Source organism: Magallana gigas, chromosome 5, assembly GCF_963853765.1.
Source record: "Magallana gigas chromosome 5, xbMagGiga1.1, whole genome shotgun sequence".
In the NCBI taxonomy this organism is placed as follows: domain Eukaryota; kingdom Metazoa; phylum Mollusca; class Bivalvia; order Ostreida; family Ostreidae; genus Magallana; species Magallana gigas.
The window spans coordinates 29,034,030-29,046,045 of record NC_088857.1 but is presented as its reverse complement, the minus strand read 5'-3'; positions in this window follow the sequence as shown (position 1 = coordinate 29,046,045).

The following is a 12,016-nucleotide window of genomic DNA, read 5'->3' as shown; positions in this document are numbered from 1 at the left end:
TTGCGGTAATTTTCAAAAAATCAGCAAAATTAATTGAATTACTCTTATAAAGTGTAAAATAAGTAAAGGTTTAATAAAGACGAATGTTTGTTCCCATTGGGTAAAAAGTTTAATTGTTTTCTGAATTGTTTGTACGAACCGTCATTTATGACGTCATATACTAGTAGTACTATGAGCGCTAATTTTTGAAAAACTATGAAAGTAAATAGATATTTTATTACTTTTGCTCGAATGTCATATGAACGTCCTTTTGATACACTTTCTCATAGGTGTTTTTTTGTGTGTACTAGTATGACATCTTTATTTATGCTTGTAGTAAATATACATGTATACACGTGGTATTGTTGTTTCAAAAATTGTCCATGCGTTATGTATCTTTAGACGACTAACTATATAATGTCTACTGTCACACTGTCTACTTTTCTATTCAAAATTTTTTAAACAATTTAGAGATATTAATTTACGTTGAAGAATTTGTTTATCAATCGTTGTAAAATAAATGAAGTTCAGCTTCAGGGTTCTTTTGAGCAATGTGGCGAAGAGGACTAACATGAAAGTACACACTGTTTGATCTTTCAAACTTACTTTTCATAGAGCATGACATGAAGGTCTTCTTTTTAAATGATAAACGTAACTATGATATTTGTGGCAACCCTTTTCAGTGGTTTAGTAGATATTTGTGTAAAAGTTACCAGAAAGTGAATTATAAAGATGTATCATCATCTAGCTTAAGTGTTAATGCTGAACTGCAAAAAGGATATGTACTTTGACCCCTTCTGTTTTTAATTTATTACAATGATGTTGCACAAAATAAGTTGCCCTTTTGTAGATTATACGCAGTTGATATATCAAATCAATCCAGGATACGGATAAAAACTTAGGAAATATAAATATAGCGTTTTCAATCAAGACCTTAAAGGGGCATGGTTACGATTTTGGTCAAATTCTATCTTTATATTTTTTATTATTTACAATGCTTTGGAAATGCATTCATAATGATCAAATAAAATTTGAGAGTCGATCGTAGAGGTAAAAGCGAGATTCAAGGCTCAAAATTCTTCGTTATGTAAACAAGGCTCGTGCCTTGTTTTTGTTTACATAGGTTCAATATACAAGTAAAAATCTTTCCCCAGCATATTTGTCTATCTTTTTATTTATTTTAAGCATAGATAAACAGTTCCTAACGTTTAACAAATTCGTTTTAGGTTTAAAACAGAAATTTTTACTTCAACGTTCAAAATGTAAACAAACGGTTTGTGTACATAGCAAAGAATTTCAAGCATTGTAACTCGCTTAAAACTCAACAAATGACACTCAAATTTTGGTTGCCTATTAAACATGCCTTTCTCAGGCATTGTAAATATTAAAATCGGAAAAATAATTTTTGACCAAAATCGTGACCATGCCCCTTTAAGATATTGGAAAACCGGTCTGATGATTGGTTACTTAAAAATCCTAATAAAACCAAAGTTGTTATTTTTTAACAAATCAAAACGTAATGAAATCCAATAATTGTTTTTTTTAAAAGATATTCAAATTAATTTTTTTCTTATAAACATCAAGTCTTACGTTGGCTGATCATGATGATTTGAAATGGTATGTGTACATCAATTATATAATATAGTAAAAAACAAGGACTACTCATGAAAACTTTTTTTTTTAGACAGAGACAAATTATCAGAATTGTATCTTACTTTTGTAATACCAATATTGAATAAGCTTCTGTCGTAAGGGGTGGTTGCTCTTCCACAGAAATTGAAAAGATTACACCACTTTTACTGATCGATGCATCCACGCCACAAGAAGATGAATATGTATTTGGGTTTTTTGGGGTGGCTGAGATCTAGAGATTTAGCGATGTTACTAAATGCGCTAATCTAAATGCAAAAATTTATTGCACCTTAATAATGTGTTCAATACATGTAGCTGTGAAATCTGTCCATTTGTCTAAAATGCCTCTAAGCTTAGAAGGTCGATCACCGTAAACGAACTCTCGCATGGAATGGGATGTTTTGCAAGTACATAAACTTAAGGTGAACTGTTTTATATTCATCGTACTAAAACCAAATGATGCTTTCTTTGTTTTCTTGTGTGCGTATGTAGCGTCATTTCTGCCTTAAGGTAGGGTACACATACTACCATGCGTTCCATTTAAAAACAAGTATTTTCACTATCATGTTTAATGGTCACAACACTTTTTAATATGATTATTTCTACATGCAATATAATTTATCAATTTGTTTTAGAAGCAGTATTAAAAAATTACAACCCATACACATTTGCTATTAAATAACAGAAAAGAAGAACTGCCAACATAAGATCATCAGTACAATGTGTAACAGCTTTTCATTAATCGTAATTTGATTTCAATTTAAAACAAAGAACTACAAATGTATATATGATATGAGTTGAATTTGGCCCCCATAATTCGCCAATTTTTAAGTATTTCGGGAACAATAAAATGTTATGTTATTTTTTAGAAGAGTTGATATAAAATATATTTTCCACCTATTTATTTGATTTATCTGCACTCACTTGCAGGATATGACCTCAGAAGTGACGCTATTTCTATAATTCAATCAAAATCAGTCAAAATTTGACATTTTTGTTATCTATTAAACCCCTGTCACACCGGAGCTGCGTCCTCACTGCGATCCCGCTGCGTCCTTAAATAATGTAAAACGCCAATGTAAACGCAGTAGAGTCTCTTACAGCGCCGTAACAACGCAACGGCATCTTCGTCCGTCGCGGTGAGATCGCCTTGAACATTTTAGAACGCCATGAGACGGCGTGCACTTTGAACATGCACAAAGTACGCGCCGTGGCTCTGCGTTCTGATAAACACGCCGTAGAAGCGTAGTGAGGTCGCCGTGACAGCGCCGTAAGCGCGCTCAAGGAACGCAGCTAATCGCAATGTAGACGCAGTGATAAGTCACTTGCGCGGGCACGGAGACCTCACGGAGTCCTTTGGGATCTCACTGCGTCTCTATCGCGCTCTCACTGCGCATCCACAACGTTTTTGATTTGACTACGTTCACACAGCGACCCCAAAGAGCTGTTGCTGCATTCATTGCGCTCTCGTGACGTTTCTTCTGCGTTTATACCGCGCTCCCGTGGCGTTACTAGTGCGTTGTCATCAAGACCACAAAAACTCGAACAATGGCTGTTGTATAATAGCAAGCGATGTAATAATTATCAAACTGGATGTAGATGACTATGTAAAAAGTAGCATTTGCTAATATATTAAGACCTATCGATGGACGTAGATGGAATTCATGCCATTTAGTGTTGATGTTTTCACATCTTTTCAATGTTTTTCTAACAACTAATAGCGGATCTTTTTTGTAGACCTGACTACTAAGAGTTGTGTCCTAGTCCTTCACAAATTGTTTAGAAGTAGTTATGTTTCATTACAATGTACCTGTTCATAAAATCAAAACAATTTTTTTAATCATTTATTTACTAGTTGTAAATTCTTGTTTGTTCCCCATACAATTGTACAAATTGATATTAAACAACCAAGAAGTAAAGAACATCTTGTGCACACAGTCAGCGCGCAGAGCACGCCATGGACGCGCGGTAAAAACTCCTAGCACGTCATGAGCGCTCGGCAGAGACTCAGCGAGAGCGCAGTTAATCGCCAAGTAGAACTCCTTGGAAACGCAGTTACACGCCGTGGGAGCTCCGTAAGAACGCTTCGGTCGCCGTCAGGACGCCGTGACTTCTCCATTTTTAAATTTTTCAAATAAAACTACATTTTTTCTGAACTTTCCCTGCGATCCTACAGCGATTCCATGAATTTTACAACGCCGTAAACACGCCGTGGGGATGCAGCTTGGTGAGACAGGGCCTTTACGAATGGGAAATATAGAGCGCATGCTTGAACAAGGAAAATTTTTTAGTTTGTAATTAATTTTGGCCAGTTACATATCTAATTAAAAAATTTTGTTTGTTGAAGCATGCTAGTTTTATGCTAAAAATGTAAAAATGGCGGGAAAAGGTTGTCTTCATGATATCATATTTCTAAACTGTGGGCACTTGAATCAAAATGAACAGAATGTAAAAACATCATATATATATATATATATATATATATATATATATATATATATATATATATATATATATATATATATGATGTTCATTTTAGGGACTATTTTAGGCCAATATTATATATAGTCCTTTTTTAAAAAGTGTTATTTCTGAAACACCCACCTCACTTCGTAAAAATAAAGCCTATGCAATGGAGATGATATGATAAAATTCATGTTTTAATTTCCCTAATGATCTTATAATTACTCTGAAAAGTGGTGCAGATCAAAGCTGTTTGACAACGGAGTTGGAAATATTTCAGTATACGTTTCTGTCCTGGATATTGGAAGAAATGCATTGTATAAAGTGATTTCTCAAATCCTAGAATACCCGATTCTATTATATGTTGAAGTTTTTCAAAAGTATGTATAATTTGAAAACAATATTATATGCTGTACCACATATAAATATTATAATACTAAAGATAAAGATAAAAAAAAATGCACAACATGAACAAATGCTTACCAAGCACTAATAGTTGTTTTACTCATTGTATATTTAAACTATTTTAAAAAATGACTGCTATGAGTAACAAATGCATGAACAGCTTACAGTTTGGAACCGTTAATCTTTCATTATTCCGTGGTCTACTTGCCATTATCGATACTTAAATGTAACCATTATGGATTGGTGGTTCCAACTCTGTAAACATTAACGATAAAATCCAGACAAATCCTACTCTATATACTAAGTTTAATGCCATGGCAAGTGACTGAGCGGCTATTACGACCCCTGTCTTGTTAAGTCTGCGGATGTCCCTTAACTGACTTTATGTGTCAACCCAGTGCTTCGCGGCAGCCTGCTTCCCGTGGGCATCGTCGAAACATCCTTTTCACGTTTCCTGTAGAGATTTTCTGAGAAAAAAATGTTCGAGTAAACGATGGAAAATTTACTCCATAAATAACACTAAATATATTACAGAAACACCATGCATTGGTGTCTCCATCATTCAGACAGTGAATCTTAGTAAAATTAATGTACTATTTCCATGATGTGGTTTCATAAGAATAGCTAATAAAGTGAACGCAAGAAAATGAATTACTTCATTTGCGTTTGTTTTTAAATATGATCGATTTCACTATATTTACTGATGATAATTGAATGTTGAAAATTGTCATAACCATGTCAAAATAATTGCCACAAAATAGATCCATTTAACGTGCAACAGATTGTATCAAAGCTCAAAAAACCAATTTATTAACAAGTTTGTATGAAATAAAAAAAATGTTTTTGTACCATGGAAAAACGTGAAGTATTTTTAAGATAACAAACCAATTATTGCCCAGGAAATGGTTTTGTAATCACTCAAAGCGAGAGATTGTTCAGACAGACAAATTGCATGATGTGTCGTTACGTTCAAATTTATCTTTTTTTCCTTACATCAACGAACTTCTGCAATTGTATCTGACCGTTATTGGCTTAATAAAAACTTTTCCCCTATTTTAGGCCTCTTTCTTAAATGATGCATTTGTACGTATGAATTATAACCAAATGATAGTAAAGGAGAGAAGATGAAGGAATTGATAAAGATGTCAAGCACTATATTTGTGACAGGCAACATTAATGCAATTGATAGTTGGAACTATTTTTGTTTGAGGAATGGTAACCTCGATCTATTTGAAAAATCAAAACTTGAACTTTTAACGTCATCTTCACTTAACATTGTTCCTTTAGCTATTTTTTATTTTTAACATTTTATAATGATCATTGACAAAAATTTTCTATTTAGACATTTAGGAGGTATTTTGTATCTATTTGAAGACAAAAAAGTGCGTCAAAATTGGGCAAATAAGACTGTTTATTTTTATTTGGCATTGATGAATATGGAAGATATATTCCACAAATCTAAATAGTGTTCAAATCACTGGACAATTCATGTAAAGTTTGATAATGTAGACAGTATTATGAATCAAATAATGAAATCTGTAATATCAACGAACAGATTATTAAGATAAATAGATTTCGGGAAATGATACAGTATCTCTCTCTCTCTCTCTCTCTCTCTCTCTCTCTCTCTTTCTCTCTCTCTCTCTCTCCCTCTCTCTCTCTCAAAGGAAAGCGGCTAGACAGAACCCATTTGTTGGCAAATCCTATTAATGCGTCTTAAGACAAATAACATTAATGACACATTTTATAATATGATTATACACACCATAAAAACATATGACATTGGATCTAATTTATTGCTCAAGACCATTGCAGACAACAGATGCTGAAGTTGACATCACGATGGAATAACGCCCAATAAATGCAATGAATAAACCATTCTTTTGTCTTTATATTCATGATTCATGTTAAACGAAATCAAACATTTATTCCACATTATTGAAAGCTTTTTGTGCAAAGAAAACATTTGTGACCATACGAAAAGTTATAACTACAAACGGATTCCTAAGTCAATTTGATATTTTGATTAATTTGATATCAAAAGATGAAACTTTAACTGTTATAAGTTGTTAAAACTAGTATACTAACTATATGAGAGTATTTTTAATATGACTACAAAAAGTGTATGATAAATAAAAGAATCGATACAAACATTTAATTAAAACCTTGAATTATGGCCAATACCTAACATAACAGTTTTCAACTTCGTTATGTAAAAATCGGCGTCCTTGGTATCGATAATGTTTTATGTTGGTTTAATAGAAAACCTATTAGCCGCACCAGCATACAGTGCTCGTTAATTCAACAAAAAGCAAGATATGAGGCCGAAAAGGTTGCGATATCTTAGAAATGGTCTGATCTTAGGATAGGCGAATGTCAATAAATTCATCATGAATACATTCATTTGTTATGTATTCTGGTGATCCTTAAAGAAATCAATACAAAAGACATAGTCAAAGAGTTTTCAGCATTCGTGTAGATTTACTTGTCTTTGGAGATTACAACACATCAATCTAGAGAGGTAATCCAACGTTAAACTTAATGTCTTATAATGTATCTCAAAGGGCGGAATTTTCTAACCTCCATTATATACATGTATCAGTCGCCTTTGGCGGTTTTTTTTAAAATTATGTTCTCGATAATTATAAAAAAAATACAAGAAAGCATACAGTATCCCTTAAGTCATTTATCACCGATGATTTAGTTGTATGATGCTAGGTTGTTTTTTGTTATCAAATTTGGAAGATGAAATTGGCAATACAAATGGCGTATACAAGCGCACAAATTGTAACGATAAACATTACATGTATAATTACATTCAACATATTCACATTTCCATTTATTTAGTAACTAGATTATGAGTAAGGTACTTCAAAGAAGAAAACACGTTCAGTTGGATGAAACATCATTTATGTTTTCTCCTTCAATTTTTTTTTCTGTGTCTGTGAAGGTTGAAAAATGTTAAATCTTGTGTTTTTGTCGATTTAAGATACTTAAATGAATATTTTGATTAAACTTTGTCTTTCTTTAATGTTTTTGGTAAGGAATCAGAAACTTGATGAACTACAGATAAACTTCCCCGTTTAATTTTCAAAACGTATGAGCACCAGTAAACGTCATCTTGTGTTTTGAATAAATATTATTATTGTAAAATTGTATGGAAGTTCCAACTTTAAAAGAAAATCAATTGATATGTACTTCATAAAAAGGTTAAATCATATTCATTCGATCTCATGAAACAGTGTTCCCGGCAGAGTTTCTTTAACTATATTTTAAGCACGGAAGCGTTAAAATAACATGTTTTATGGCTGTTCCATCTAAATTCATATCTATAACAAAATGACAAAGAGCGTATATCACAGTTTTAAAGCGATATTACAAAATATTTCATACAAATAAACATCAATATGAATATAAATATAAGCATTGAACGTTTATTTTCAGATGTCGTCGGCCCTATAACACACCCAAGACCATCCAGACAAATTATTATAATATTGCGTTGACGCGTGGGATTTACTTTATCTGCGCAGCCTTGGTGTGTTGTTATAAAATCGACGATATCCAAAACTAAAAGCATTCAATGCTTAAATACTGCTAATGATAAAACTTATTTTAAATTTAATCTAGATAACAATCATGTGTTTACGTTTCATAAAGGGCCTTTGTTGTATATCTTTTTAACAAGTATCCGCGCTATACTTCTGAACACTTAACGTTTAAACGTTTTTAATTCGCAACAACACAACTTGTATTCTAATTTTTCATTCTTACATAACTATAGTCCATTAAATCGTCGTTTTGATCCTTGACACATTAAATAAAGCTTTGTTAATACTACGCAAGGAAATGATTGCAAGTAACATTTATTTTGTGATCCGACCAAGCAGCAGAAACTAGATGAGGCATTAAACATTGATTGACTTATATAATGTCAAGTTAAATAGGGCTTTAATAATCAACAAGACTATATATATATATATATATATATATATATATATATATATATATATATATATATATATATATATATTCCAGAAATAAAGTATATCGTTTCACCGGAAGGAAAATCTTGATCAGAATCTCTACTTACATGATACACGTCCCTTCAAATTCAAATAATGGTATACGTCGTATTGGTTGTATTCTTAACATAACAATCTTAGTAGTATAAATAAGGAAGTAAAATGAATTCGTTTTAATTACAGTAGTTATGTTGGAGTTTCAGGTGCCAGAGGCAAATTAGTTTTGGACCCATGCTGCTCTTGTTAATTAATAGGAAAATAGACTGTTTCATTACCGACTGTAGACTTTTTGTGCGCCGGTAGCAAACACGTGTAACATGTCACATAGAGAACCGTCTAGTCATTTTGCCTACACATAAGATACTTGTAAGATAGTTTCGGATAAAATCTAAAACAAAATTATAAACCTTTTGACCTTACGTTGCTTGTATTCATAAAAATATCAAACAAACATCATAGCAATAAAGGTTAGGAAAATAACTATAATATTTTTGCACGTAGCTTTAGAAAAATAAAAGAGAGCTTGTAAATCCATAGTAGCCCCCCCCCCCCCCCCCTTATCACACAATGAATGAAATATTTAATAATTATTTACTTGTACTTAAGTAATATCACCATAAATACATAACGTCGAATAAAAAGAGATCTTGACATTTCTTTTTAGATAATATCAAATAATCATAATTGTATATGACTTAGTCTGATTATTCATCCCTTTGATAAAACAATCATTTAAACATAGAAATTATGCTATTTCGGTAATGAGAAGAAAAGAAAAAATGGTCGACTCTTAATTACTGAAAGGTTATTTCCACTCCTTTGTTTACAAAACATTATCTAGAAATACGGGTTTCCTTTAAAAAAAATGCATTTCCAATAGGATTTTTTTTCTCGACTGCATGCAAATTTCACTTCGTTAGCTGAATAATAAGAAGTCCTCGTTCATTTTACTTTCTGAGTCATATGCGTAATATCTTCCGCCAGCAATGATAATAGGGTTGATAAGTTTTTAAAAGCCTCAGGAAACAAGTATTTGAAGCCTACAAATGGAACATGTACTGTCTGGGTCACTTGGTGTACAGTTATAATTTGATATCTCTTTTAGTTTGTTTTTAATTACGCAGTACAGTTAAGGCGGCCAATAAAAATGTCGGCAAATTTTCGTGATGAAAACACGTATACTTTAATTCAACTGGCATGTCCTTTTTAAAATCAATTACAGTTACTGAAATGCAATATATTTCTAAAATATATATATAACAGTACAATATTTTATGTTCATAGTGATCACGTGATATGGCAGTCGCATGGTACAAGCATATGTATTTGTGGTTTTGAGGTCATTTAAAAAATTCAATATTGCAAGGGCATAATCATGTCAAAATTTACAACTGAATTATAAAATAACTTGATGTTATATCGTAGATTTTGAAACACGGTGCAAACTTTATAAGATAAGAATATTTGTTAGTAGAAACCGTAATTTATATTGCATATGTTAAATAATTTTGAAGGTCACAAGGTTAATTTCATTAACAAATAATTAATTTGTAAGATTTTACAAAGATCGTAGAAGTTTTTAAGTTACATAGCATATTTCAAATTCACATGTGAAAGTTTTTTAGGATCATGTAAATGTATGCCCTTGCAATGAAGCGATTTATTTAGGTACTTAGCTTAAAGATATACGATATTTTATACAAAACCGAGGTTACTTCTTTATACGATGCATACTTTTAACAAAATGAAAATAAGACTATATAGGTAGCATTCTACTAAAATAATGTTCAACAAAATATCCATTTATAAGTTTCCGTTTATCTATGAAATTTATTTTTCTTCGCTATAAAACTGCATGATAGACTTCAATAACTTAACTTATTATGTCATTTTGAAGCATATGACGTCATATTTTGTAGTTCAGCGAGAAAGACATCTCGCTTATTTTTCAGTGTTTACGATATAACGGACATCAAAATTGTAAGTAATAGCATTTGTTGTTCTCAATTAAAAGATAAGTATAAGTTAAATTTGCTAATAAATAGATTAATAAGTACTTTCGAGGTTTGTAATATACTGTGATGTCATAATGCACATTTCCCGTAGTTTTTGTCAAAACGGAGTTTATTGACAGCCTTAACTGTGCTGCGTAAACAATGAACTTTCAGTCATACAAACACTAACGCTTGGGTCTTATACAAACAAACCTGCCATTTAAGAAAACATTCCTGTATTAACATAATTTTAATATAGTGGATTTTTTTTTTAAAATGATGATTGTAGAGGGACTCAATAAGACATTTTAAAATATTGCCCTTCAGTTCCCACCTTTAAAAGGTTCTGATGTCTCCTTAATTAAAGCACAGTTATTTCCGGGCCTAAAAGCACTTAAAAACTTTTTAACCATACACGGCAGAAACATTGGACCATTTCAAAATCAGAAGTTCGAAGGTCAAGGTCAATTAAAAAGAATATTACTAGATCTTTTGACATTATGTTTTCATAAAGTCATGCAAGCAAGCTTTTCATCAATTATATCGAAAAAAAAGTATTTTAAAGATAAAAGAAATAGCAAGGTGGAAAGACCCCAAGATTTTCAAAAACAATTAGTCCACTTGTTTCTTTCTTCTTGTTCTTAAAAATGCTTCTTATCGCTTATTCTCTGAAACCACAAGCGATGGAGACTTGAAACTTTTACAAATGTGTTAAGTTCACTTAGAAGCTCCTTTTATCTATTTGCAAAGGACCCGAAGCCCTCTTCTAATAGTTATTGCCCCTGAAATTTTTGGAAATTCAATAAAAACACTAACAACTTTTTAACATACGTTGTAGAGTCATCGGACCACTTGGAGTTGAAGCGTCTACCTTTTCTAATCAAAATGACATACTAGTAAATGTCAAAGTCAAGGTCATTTGAAAATCTGTGTATTAAGGAGTTTTCACATTTCTTTTGTACATAGTGCCACTGTAAAACTTTTTTATGTATGAAGTAAGACTTCTTAACACATTTCAAAGATTGTAACCCTTCAGCCCCTACCTTGAATAAATTATGGAGTGATTGTCCCTATTGTACAAAATGCTTGTTAACAATACTCTCTTAAATCGTTAGAGGTAGAAACTTGAAACTTTAACCGATGTATTTTCTTAAGTTCACATAGAGGCTCCTACAACCTAATTATAATACTGAAATGACCCGAGGCACACTTATAGCATTTATTCTCCATGAAAGTTTCTAACATTCAATATAACACCTTCAACTTTTTTACCATACGTCGTAGGGACATTGGGTCACTTGGAATTGAAGCGTCTACCTTGGTCAATAAAAGTGACACAAAAATCAAAGGTCAAGGTCATTCGACAGCCTTCGTATTTTAAAATGAGTTTTAAAATTGCTTTTGTTTAGAAAGGAATAAAGAACCTTCTTTTTAATGGATGTAGAAGGTTTTTATAAGACATTTTGAAATATTACCCTTCAGCCACCACCAGTTATTGCCCCGTTTGTACAAAATGTT